At 39.9% G+C, this 12,984-nt stretch overlaps 1 long non-coding RNA gene across 1 annotated transcript; it reads right to left on the reverse strand.

Moving 5' to 3' along the window:
- Positions 1-1,930: 1,930 nt before the first annotated feature.
- Positions 1,931-11,482, reverse strand: LOC116045255. The gene is made up of 3 exons (XR_004103888.2): positions 11,313-11,482; positions 5,671-5,674; positions 1,931-1,943 (listed from the first exon to the last, which is right to left on the reverse strand). It is a non-coding gene; the product is annotated as an uncharacterized LOC116045255 (long non-coding RNA).
- Positions 11,483-12,984: the final 1,502 nt, after the last annotated feature.

Raw genomic sequence — 12,984 nt, forward strand, 5'->3', positions numbered from 1 at the left:
TTGATTTGGATTCATGCTGATTGAGTCTAATTTCCAGCTGTGAGTGGATGTCATTGTCTTATTTAAAAGCTATTCATCTGGGAATGTAGGTCCCAGAACTTGCCAAAAGCTTTCAGTATAAGGACTTGTTGATTTTATTTATGTTGTTCATTCAAACGACAGCTGACTGTTTTGCATTTCCAAAACTTTACAGCAGAGAAATGTACTTGTGTTGCTTGTGTGCCTTAATTTGTAGTTAAAGTCTATAGTATATCATTTTCTAGTAATAGTGTATTTATTCCTTATGTCCTCATGAACCCAGAACCCAGAATAACCTAGTAGTGTTTTATGTTTTATTGGTAAACCTAGAAATATTCAATGATAGCTTCATACTATGGAACATGACTTGCAATACTTAACATTGTAATTACAAGACAATAATGTAGCTACATGAATCGTGAGCCTCTTCCCTTAGCTCATTGAACGTGTTAATACTCTTCACTAACATTCCCATCCTTGTTCGCATGTCTCTTCCTTGTTTGTGTCCAGCTCATGCTCTCACTTCCTCCTTCATCCCCCCAAAAGCCCTCAGTCCTTCCCTATAATGAGGACATTCTTCCTTTTGGAAGGTTAATGGCAGACAGAGAGAGTTACCTGACGAATCCAAAAGCTCCTGACTCCTCAGGCAATTTCACACAGAATCTCTGTTTTTTTCACTGGAAGGAGAGTCCATTCACTGTGTGAATGAGTCAGGTAAATCCAATTCCAAAAGGCAATGGGATTTGAGATGGGGAGCAAATTGCACCAAGGTGATGCTGGACTGGTCAAGAGACCCTTGAGGGAAAAAAAAGTTAGCTCGTTCCAACACAATAGAGGACACTGCTGTTATCTTTGCTGTTAGTCGTGTTTTTATAATTGATTTCCCCCTCCGGCACAATGGTTGGGCAATAATGAAAAAACTGTCATTCCTGTTCCTTTGTGTTGTACGTTGATGAGGTCATTGGATCAAGGTGGCAGCAACTACGGACTGCATGGTCTGCACAAAGCGGTCAAGGGGTTGAGGACATATCGGCAATCTACAGTATATTCATGAAAGCTCACAAAAGTAGAAATACTGTTAATTCAAAACAAGCAATAAATGGATCACTTCATGGTCACTGGAATACGCAGAGCAATGTGGCCCGACCTTTGCACTGTTACTGTTGCATTAGTCTATATCCTTCGCGTTCCACTTTCAGGATTGCTCTGGTGCTGCAGGAAATTTCGCCGGATGCATGTATTTTCCGTTTCCTTCCGCTTTCTTTGTGTTGGAATTTTAAATTCTGTGGATTTATGAGGACTATTGTTGACTGCTCCTCAGATCTCTGCATGATAAATTGAGACAGCTAGCTAGACTAACTGTCCAATCTGAGTTTTCTCTCACATGACTATTTTGCAGTGGCTCTGTGCAGAGTTTAGCACCGCCCATTACGATTCTAATTGGTTTAAAGAAATGCCATTAAACCAGAGTACGTTTTCCTCCCATCCCCGAATGCTGTGTGGAGCAGCCACACTCTCCTTCAGCGCGCTTTGGAGGAGGGTCTGGCAAAGTGAGACTACTGTTGCATAGTAGTCATGCTTTTTTGCCTGACAAATTTTATTGTGTGGCTACATTTACTGAAAGTTGGTTGGAGTAAAAGCTACAGCTACATGTAAAATGTAAAAGGAGGTAACTATGGCCATTAGTGAAATGTGAAAAAAGGCAGATATCAACGTTCACTAACACTTGAATCAAGGGAACAATGATAGGCTGTAGCTTGATTGAAGTAGCAATAGTAAGTAAAGATGTAATTGTTAATAGTGGCTCAATTTATCTAAAAAGGAATGCATTGTAAACTGCCTATCTGACAGACTAATGCATTTGATCAGAATATAATAATTAAATGAGCAGCGCCGTAGATGGTAATTAGTAAGTAGTGCTTCATCTTCAACTCTGTAAAAGGTTTTGTGACGTACTTTTGTCCTGTAATTGCCTCAAAGCAACTCAACGAAATGTGATTTAAGCGGTCATTCTGAGAATCTATCAAATTAATACACTCCAGTCTGTCGCACAGCAAATCACTAAAACAAGAGAAGCAATTTAATGCTTTCACAAAGCTGAAGGTAAAGATGATTTTGACTGAGAGAGCCCACTCATTGATTTATGTCAAGTAAAAGTTGAAAAAAAATCTAAGCATTTTTCTTTTATTAGACAAGAAGCAGGAAGACAAAGACAGGGATGACTGGACTGGACTTGACCCTAGCACGTCTTGGTTTAATGGTTTGGGCTTTAGACAGTGAAGCTTGGGTAAAATTCTTCTCTTGGTTTTCATTCTAATTCTGACAGTATCCTTAAGCCCTGCAATAAGTTACTGTAGTAAATTTTAACATTTCCCTAGGTCACCTAGGCCTACTAAGACTTGGACCTATGGATGACGTTAATTACACCTAAACACAACAGTATTTGAGATTAGTGAAGTTTTATTCACTACTTACATGCATCAGCATCTGCTAAAACCAACTGTATACCATTTAGATGTTATCATGTTAAACTGTCATCTTAAAAATAAGGAAATGTCTCCTAAAACTTCAAATTGTCTCTTTTGCAGTAACCACTTTGTTTTTGAAGTTCATGAAAATTGTCATTTTAATCACAATTAGAAACATGAAGCTTTAAACGCTGACTTTTATAGGGGGTAAGAAAACTATTAATAATTTTGATCTTTATAATATTTAAAAATGTTTCTATAGTAATTCATGATATTTCTGTCACTTGGTAATTATAATAAGCATATAAAATATGATGCATTGTAATGGTGTATTTTTACACTTGTGTTTTAGCTACTTCTACTTTAGTAGCTAAAACACTAAGGACCTGAAAAAGGTCTTTCACCACTGCTCAAAAGTAATGTTTTATTATTTTTATCATATTGTTAGTATAAAGTATGATCAGTTTTAATTGAAAAATGTCTCCTCCTCACATTTATTGCAATTCTTTTTTTGCCAATTGTTCGCCTGATAGTGGAGGAAAGTTTAAGTTGCTTTGTTATGAAAGTTTTAAAAACCTTGAATAGGATATTCAAAACACACCCACATTGGGAGTACTACACCCAGCATGGTGGTGATATGCAGAGATTCTGTTTCCGCCTCAGTGAGTTTAGTGCTTCGGCATCAGGTGTTATGCCACTTCATTGTTGTCGGTCTAGCAGCTTGAGTGTGTGTGCGAGATGCCTACATTCAAAGTCAGAAAAGCAATGGAAATTTTTGCACCCGTGTGAATTCACCTCGTGTTCACCTTTGGAGACATGTCACTGAGATTATCAGTGGAGTGTTGCCAAACTCAATACAGCAAAGCAAAAGTAGCAATAAGTATAAAGTTTGCAATGTACCTTTTCCATCAAATGAACTGAGCAAGCCCATCACTGAAAATCTGTAGACCTTGTGGTTGACGAACAGAAGAGTGGATGTAGTTCAGCTTCCCCGCAGAGATACATGGAACTGTGGGCGTTGCTAGCTCCACTCTGTTTGTCATAACGTCACAAGACAAGGATGAAAAAGTCTGATTTAGTGAGAAATTCCATAGGCAGGAGGTTTTGATAAACAGCCCTGCTTGTAATGCACCTGACGATGCAGAGATTTTGGGAAATGATAGGTTTTCCTTGAGGTTTATATCTCTCTCTGCCTCTGTCTAATCTGTGCAAGTAATCACTCTCCCCTGCTGAGCAACAGCACATTCAACAGTACAATAACATGAAAAACGAGGAGGTAAAATTGTCATGACAGCTTGCAGCTCACTTGTGTGCATGCAGGCGCCGTACACCCAGGCAAGCATGAGTGCTTGTATACATGTCTGTTTCTCAGTACGCTTCACATCTTTCTTTTAAACCAGGTCGTATATCCCTCCAACGGGTTTTTTCTGCAAGCTCCAACCTGAGGTGACGGGGACGAAAGTGGCTGAGATTAGAGCAAAATCACACTTTTAAAACCAACTGAAACTCATTAGAATTCAGTTACGCATGTAACATCATAACTCAGTGCGTTTTAGCTAAGGACTGTTGTTTCACCCTCCCTTCAGAATTAAATCCAGTTCTTGAAGCAGGTCAGTTCTTGGGCTGAGTGAGAATGGGCGGGCCCGCATTCTTGTATATGTCCTGGTTTATGACTGCCTTGATTAATTGTGGGAGAACAAGTCTTGTTGAAACAGAGCTTGTGTAATTAACTATCCACTCAGGGTCTGCCTTAAAATTAATAACTGTGATGTTTAATCAAGATTTACATCAAACAGCGGGAATGCCGTATGAATATTTGCCCATACTGTGCCCTATATCAGTTTGACGATAGGCTATCGTCTCTATTATTTTTCCTCTGTATTCCCAGTAGTGATATTACTCAAAATTATGGAAATAAGCTGAACTTGATCAGCTTTATGTGGTATCAGCACCTGCCTCTGAGGTACCAGTTCTTTAATTAATTGAACAGTAATTAACAGTTAAAGTCAGGATCCTGAGAGTAAGTGAACTTGAAAGGCAAATCTAAACTAATGAGGTTCTACTTTGAAGTAATGAACTCTCTGGGTTTAGGGTAATCATAGGCTTCTGGGCTTTACTCAATTTATCTAGACAGTGAGCTATATGGGGATGTACTAGTAGTATTGTTCTGTTCTTGAACTTTTTTTGGCAACTTTAAATTGCAAGTTCAGTCTTCTACTTCCTAAGACATTACAACAAGATGAAATTCTTGAGGGAGACATCTAATCGTTCCATCTCTGGAAAGTGAGCAAAACCACTGTGACCAACAGTCACTGTATTATACTTAATAAAAGTGATTTCTATGATTCTGAAGTTTTTTAATATTTTGAGAGAAAAAAAGCACTTTGCAGCAATTTCTTTTTTTTTTCTATCACAGCCTCCCTACATTTCAATCCTAAGAATGTGCAATCTTAGATGCTGGTGTGGTTCTAACTCTTCAACACCACTAACAACCTGCAGTCTGCCCATGACATGCAGGCTACAGCGCAAGTTTGTTTACTTGTCTCTTTTTCCCACGGTGTCACACAGGCACCCTGGCAGCCTGCCAGCTGCTGTCAATCAAACACAGACACTGACACGCCTCTTCAGTTGGCTGAGATGAACAGAAGCATTTCTGGTATTTTCCCAAAGACCTTTTTTCTTACATTATATTACACATGGACATTATTTTTGACTACAGAAAGGGATGACTAAACATAAGTTCAGTTGGACTTTAAGTTGATATGGTGAACTTGTGAGCAAACAGTTTGTTATTTACACATCCAGCAGTTACAGAGAAACATTATCCTCCATTTGAAGTCAGGTTTTTAGTCACCAGGTGAATGTAAGTCCAATATTCACATTCCTTTTAGCTTTGTTTTGGTCTCTACTAATTCTTGAGGGAAATTTCTGGCTCTTTAGTTCCTAAATGCTCCACTTTGTTCATGTTTTTATTCAAACTAAAACTGTCAGTTTTTATCTGAATACAAATAAATATGAAATTACCATTTCTGCTTAAACACAATACATATAGATAAAAACAGTGAACACTCAGAGCATACATGGTAGAAATGTGTGCGTGGGTGACACAGGTGCAGGCACATACAAACACACACACACACACACACACACACACACACACACACACACACACACACACACACACTTGGCTCACAACAGCAGCCTGCCCACCTGACTGTTTCAGCGACAGAGAAGAGAGTGACGCGGTGGCTGTTATTATAGCTCTGCTGTCATTAATATCAGGTGTACTTTCTCAGCCATGCAGAGCTGCTGGTGGGGCTTAGTCATTGATGGTGGGGGTCATTCCATTTCGCTGGCTCTTGTCTACTTGTCTCTGCCACCACAGGACACTAACAAACCACGCTGCTTCCAGTGAACCAGCCAGCACAGGAGCACCCGGATAGAAAATAGGTGTTGTGTCAGTCACCTCTGTAACTGACACAGTTGGGTTTCAGAGGGATAAAATAAACAGCCTCCTCACCACTGCAACATATGAATAATGGTTATTGGACCTGCTACCACCATGGGACTTATACTTTTGCAGTCATTACTTCTTCATCGATGATGACCATAAACAAAGTCACCTGGCTAATTATGGCCAATTAATTTTAAAGGGGTGGTTCAGAATTTTGGATATATATTTCCAAGTTAGCCAGTGTGTTATTTATCAGTGGAGACCATTTTCAAGACTTTTCATCCAGTCCTTCCAGTTGCAGAGTTCGCTGGTGCTAGGCTAGCTCAAGTCAACAGTATCTGCTAGCCTGCCACTAAAAACACTATTATCCACTCCACAGTACACCCAAGGCAAATAAATTATAACGCCAGACTATCGATGTAAATGTCTGTGTTGATAGAATAATATTAGAAATAAAACTACCCTTGCATCTCAATGATCGCATTACATTTTGAGGGACTAGTTTCTCAGCAGCGGCGGAATTTTTGTTTGCTCCGGTTAGTAGTACTGCGCCGAAAAGTAAACAGAGAAGCGCACTACAGTCAGGACACCTAGTAGTAGCCTAGTACATTGGTATTGAAGCATTGGATTGGAAACTAAGGACTAGGCAACATGGTTATTCAGTGTGCATTTAGAAATTGTAAAAATAAACCAAACAGATGGGCACCACAAAGTTTCCACAAATTTCCATTGGGAGATCCAGAAAGGAACCAACTGTGGCTTCTTGCTGCTGGCTTGGACATCAAGGTGGAGACTCTACTCAAGTGGCGAATGTGTAGTGGTCATTTTAGACCAGACGACTTTGAGAAACCCTGCAATCTAAAGGACCACAAGTCACTGACAATGAATACGGTTCCATCCGTCTTTCCAGAAGCACCAACAGCTACTGATGAACAGGTAATAACTTTTGGTAGGCTACTCTAGCTAATAAAGCTAGCCCCTTTCATAACGTTAGCCTAGCGGCTACTGATAGATTGAGACTGACAACGTTAGTGGAGATAACGTTACAGTTCAATGCATTGTGGAGAGTGACAACGTTAGCTAAAGTTATAGCTACACTCTTGGTAGATACCTGGCTTGGCTAACCGCTAACTTTAGGTCATTGCTGACAGAAAAGTCATGTAAGCTTGGACAGTTTACATGCAAATTGCAGCGGCATATAAATAAACTTGTGTGATTGTCATGGAAACCGACTTTCTCAGTAGCCTAGGTAATATCACTCCGCCGCTGCTGTAGCCTATGCTACCAACTACAGGGAACAAAGTATAACTATTGCAATGTGATGCAAGGGTAGTTTTATTCATATCATTATTCTATCAACACAGACATTTACATCGATAGTCTGGCGTTATAATTTATTTGCCTCGGGTGTACTGTGGAGTGGGTAAGACTGTTTTTAGTGGCAGGCTAGCAGATACTGTTGACTTGCGCTAGCCTAGCACCAGCGAACTCTGCAACTGGAAGAACTGGATGAAAAGTGTTTATCTCCACTGATAAATAACACACTGGCTAACTTGGAAATGAGGTCTTATGTCCAAAATTCTGAACCACCCCTTTAATGTACAATGTAAGGGTGTCACCGAAATTAAGTAACAATCTCGAATTTGGAATTAAAAAATGGAATCTTCGATTCTGCCACGGCCCCATGTCATGTCCAGTTGGCTTGCCAAGCGGAAAAAAATAACAGACAAAAACACACATGTAACCTGCTCGAGTTAGTCCATTTCCTGATTGATTCTACCACCACTCCAGTGGTAAAAATGAGGTAAAAAAAAAACAGGAGTGAGTCGGTTCATTCTCCCGGTTCAGTGACACTACTTGGGTTAATTAACCGGCTCTTCAGTCAAGTGCTGTGAGTCAGTCAACCTCCTCTATTTTAGCTACAGCCAGTCAAAAGATAGCATGGCAACTGCAGATGCAGGAGACCCACCCCCTCCTCTTTCACTGAAGTCGCCGGTGTGGAAGTATTTTGGATTTCCAGTGAGTTATGTTGACAAAAAAGCCACAGTTTGCAAGCTCTGCTAAGTGCTTGTACCATATACTTCCACTGGCAGCACGACTAACGTGGCAGTTAATCTGTGTGGTACAACTGTTCGGAAATAGTTTGTTAAGACACTTAATTGTTCAGAGAAGACTATGGACATGGCTGTTTTATTGTTTTTTGTTTGTTTTGCATAAAAGTCTAGTCTAAAATTGGCATAGCAACCTGTGCTTTAAAAAAAATAAATGTAAAAATTGAGAATCAAATCGAACCGTGACCTTAGAATCGAAAATGTAATCGAATCGAGGATTTGGAGAATCGTGACACCCCTAGTAGAATGGCATCTGTATTGGTCTGTTGTAGCTCAGTGGGCTGAACGCTGAAGTATCAAAGCTCCAGCAACGCTTTAGTGTAGTAAAATGAAACGTGCAGGTTTGAGCCTGTTGCCTTCATCAGGGTCTGCAGGCACCATTTAACAAAGAACATTTAAATAGGTGAAAAAGAGACGGTTCTCTGCGCTTCTGCAATCCACAACAATCCGGTGCAACCAGGGCAGGACAAAACAGTGTAGAGTAAATGCACCTTAAAAAATAAAAACTATAAAGTAAGAAGACATCTGTGTTTCACCCGGCGATTCTTTTTTACACAACATTTAAATAGGATTAGTATGAATGAAAAAATAAGGAAAAAAATAAAACCAACCACTGGTGTGTGTAAACTATGTTTAGCACAGCAGCCAATAGGGCATTTAAAGATGTGGGCATGAATTAGTTTAATATATGGTCATGTGGTTTTAGAACAATCAGCACTGCCAGTTTTATGATTTTAAAGGTCCCATGGCATGAACATTTCACTTTATGAGGTTTTTTAACATTAATATTAGTTCTCCTAGCCTGCCTATGGACCGCCAGTAGCTAGAAATGGCAGTAGGTGTAAACTAAGCCCTGGGTATCCTGCTCTGCCTTTGAGAAAATGAAAGCTCAGATGGGCCAATCTGGAATCTTCCCTTTATGATGTCACAAGGGGAAAGGTTACCTCTCCTTTCTCTGCTTTGCCCGCCCAGAGAATTTGGCCCGCCCATGAGAAAGAGAGAGACATCATGGCTTGCAAATGAGCAAAGCATGGCAGTTGGTCAAGGCCACACCCCACCTTGCCCCCCCCTCTCTCCTCCTCAATAGCATTTAAAGCTACAGACACAGAAATGGCATGTCCTAAGGAAAGATCATTCTGGGACTGGCTCTAGTGGCTGTAATTCTGCACCAAGGCTGAAAGAGAAAGAGACTTCAGATACAGTATTAGGGGACCACTGAGGCTTATATAAAAGCATCCAAAAAGCAGCATGTCATAGGACCTTTAAGATAAATACACCCATTAGTACTGGAGGATAGGATTGACATCAATATTATGACATTTATTTTGATATTTTTCTATCAATGTATATGGTATCATGATACGAAATGAAAGAAAAAGAATGTTGCCACAGATACAAGACACAACAACTCCAGTATACTGAGAAATACAGAGAGCTTTCCCTGGTGGCAATAGACTTAATCAGTATTTTGTGAACTTGTTTAGCAAGGTCTTAAAGGAGAATTCCGGTGGATTTCAACTTGTCTCCTGCTAGTTGTACTACAGCACTTACTTTTAGAAAATAAGCATATATATTTTTGAAAATATGTTTGCATCTCTTTTCGGTGTTGTAGTTTGTAGACGGTCCCGAAGCACTCCTTGCAGTATCAACACCGGAACTAAACAGAGCTGAATTAGCAGAACTTTTATGCGTTTCTTTCACATCTACTGCAGTCAGATTCACTGTGTTCACTCGGAAGGAATCACTTCACATGGGTAGGCACTTTTAATGACATTTTGAACATGTTAAGAGGCTAAAAAGTTTAAAACTTGCCCTGTTTAAGCCTGTTGGGTGCTAACGCTAGCAGGAGGATAACACAGTGTAGGCAGCACCGGTTGTTTTTGTTTTTCTTGCTACTGACAGCACTCCAAATTTAAAAACAACAGAGCTACGTGTTGAAATCGACCAGAATTCTCCTTTAAATGTAACAACATGTATATGTTATATAGTAATGTTAAAGTACCGCACTTTGGCTTTAAACATATCTTTGGCATTTCTGTATGCCAATTTTCCATGTTACCTATTTGCCAACATACACTGATACGTATATGTTTGAGATAAGCCAATATCAACTGATATATCTGCATGACTAATTTACAAGCACAAGACTTGGACACTGGAAACTGGGGTTTGTCCCAAGTGTGGTCAGGTTTAGGCAACACAAAAACTTTGGTTAAGGTTAGGAAAAGGTTGTGGTTTTTGGCTACATGTATAAAAAACAAGACCATGATCTTTTCCTATATTAACCAAGTGCCATGAGTGCCTAAACATATCCATAAAAACGGTTAATAATGCTTTAGTTGTTAGGAGCGGATATTCTGTTGCAAATTGCAGATTAGTAGTAGATGCATGTCATTTCTAAGAGATAGTGTTGAGTGCATAAGACCAAGTGTAAAGACATAAGAAATCCTTCGCATTGTTGTTCACTTGTATTCACTGTCTGGATGTAGTTAGTCTCGCATTGCCAGACCTATCTCCACAGCGCTGCGGAGGAGGGTCTGGCTAGTCCACACAATATTCCGGGATAAGAGAAAAACATGCTCTGGCTTATTGGCATTTCTTTGAACCAATCATCTTGGGCGGCGCTAAGCACCGGACACAGCAACGGTGCCTCTGCAAAATAGCCTCGGCAAGGAACTTGTTTTGGTGGAACATGTGCACATAGGGAGGCGAGCTCTGATCTTTAAAAGGGCTATCGAGAGAATTTTACTAAAAAAAAATAAATAAATATAATTTGATTGTCAGTTGTAGCTTGGCGGATGTTTCCCAAATCGACCGGAGTTTAGAATGCCAACACAAAGAAAGCGGAAGGTGAAGGACATCCGGTGGCACCAGAACAATCCCATAAATTAAACCTCATCGATATAGACTAGCATGTAGTTAACCATGTAATAGTATGATAACTTTCAACCTAATCTTACAAAATAGATTTACTTGATTCTTACAAGATAAAGAACCTTGCAACCAAATAAACTGGATGAGTGAGCGAGCGTGTGCAGTTTGTGGTGTCTACTCTAAAAAAAAATAAAAAATAAAAATCTAAATGAATGATTCAAAGTAAACTGTACAGTTTACTTTGAATCATTCATTTAGATTTATTTTTTTAATGATGATATATAATCATACCAACACAATTTTAGTTCTAGAATGCACAGATTAATGCTGAATTGTCTGTTTTACAAATATTAGTTGTTCCTTTACATTATGTGGTCGACATTTGACGGTGATAGCATGTGGCTATGAGTCCCTTATAAGGATCGGGAAATCAACTTGCCAGTCTCCTGCCGACTCTGCTAACCTCCCGCTGACCTCCTGCCGACTCTGTTAGCCTGGGCTATCTAGCCAGCTTGCTCAAGTTTTCAAACGTAAACATCAGAGTAAACACAGAGGAAAAGGTGGAGAAGATGAGCTCAACTTAGCAAGACCATCTCTGCTACCATCTCATGACTAGATTGACAACAAGTCACTCATCAACAGTGTTGCCACAGTTACTTTGAAAAAGTAACTTAGTTACTTTACAGATTACTTGATTTTAAAAGTAATTTAGTTACTTTACAGATTACTTGATTTTAAAAGTAACTAAGTTAGATTACAAGTTACTTTATTAGTTACATTCAGCAGCTGCTGACAACACCCCCACAGCCTCAACATAAAAATGACGACCGGTTTACTGTGAGGCAGCTCAGCATTGACAGTAGTAGGGAGCTTGTTTATTATGGCACGAAACGAAGGCGAGTCAACCGTGTTTAAGGGCAGCATTTCCTCTACAACATACTGCCCGACCAAATACTTCAACTCTCCCCCACTTACTGGTTTTGCACTGAAGTCCAGCTTTTGTTGTTTGGGTGGTGGGGGAAGCTTCTTCTCGCTCTGTAAGTTTGACTGCAGTGCTGCGACTCCAAATGTTTCTTCAAATTTGACGTAGTGTTTTTGTAGCTAGATAGCACTTTGTCACCACCAGCAGAGTGTACAACGAACCTTAATATTGCCATCTTTAGCTGACACAAACTCAAAATAGTGACTGTATTTCCAGCTAGAAAACGCGCATCTCTCTCCTCCCTCCATTGTTGTTTACGTTTGTGTCGCTGCGTGGTACACGTGACCTGTCCACATACTGAAAACGTAACCTGTCCCCATGCTGAAAACGTGACTTGTCGTCGCATACGTGACTTCACTCCCCGAGATGCAAGAAGAAAGCAAAAACAATATTTTTACTAAGGAAAATGACAAAAATAGTAACGCATAGTGACTTGGATAAGTAACTTTAATCTGATTACTGGTTTGGAAATAGTAACGCGTTAGATTACTCGTTACTGAAAAAAGTGGTCAGATTAGAGTAACGCCTTACAAGTAACGCGTTACCCGGCATCACTGCTCATCAAAATATGGAAATGAACATAAAGTAACCAGGAAGTGTTGTTTAAAGCAAATTAATATTGAATTAGAAAATAATCCTACTGCCAGAACTACACAGAAGAATAGAAGTTGATAGAAGTTTTTGCACTAAATCCTCAAACACATTTGCATGAACATACAGTACATCTGCTTTCATGTTGACACATAATGTCATGCTCATGTTTAGGCTACATCCTTACACACACTGACACACACATACCCACATACAGCTATGCGGTGCAGCCCCTACAATAGTTTGCAGGTATAGCATTTGAATGGCCTGCAGACAGATTGCGTAGACTTGCGGTTTGCTGAGGAAGGCAGGGAACAGTATTAGTCTCCATCCCCTTACGTCAGTGGTCATAACATTTGCCATTACTTCCCCTGCAAGATTCAATCACCAGCACACAAAGCCATGCTTCACGCACAATGAAAGGCGAGTGCTTTTTGTCAGGCATTCGGCAGAGTGAATTGCATATAGAGTGACTCCGGGATAGCA

Source organism: Sander lucioperca, chromosome 9, assembly GCF_008315115.2.
Source record: "Sander lucioperca isolate FBNREF2018 chromosome 9, SLUC_FBN_1.2, whole genome shotgun sequence".
Lineage (NCBI taxonomy): Eukaryota > Metazoa > Chordata > Actinopteri > Perciformes > Percidae > Sander > Sander lucioperca.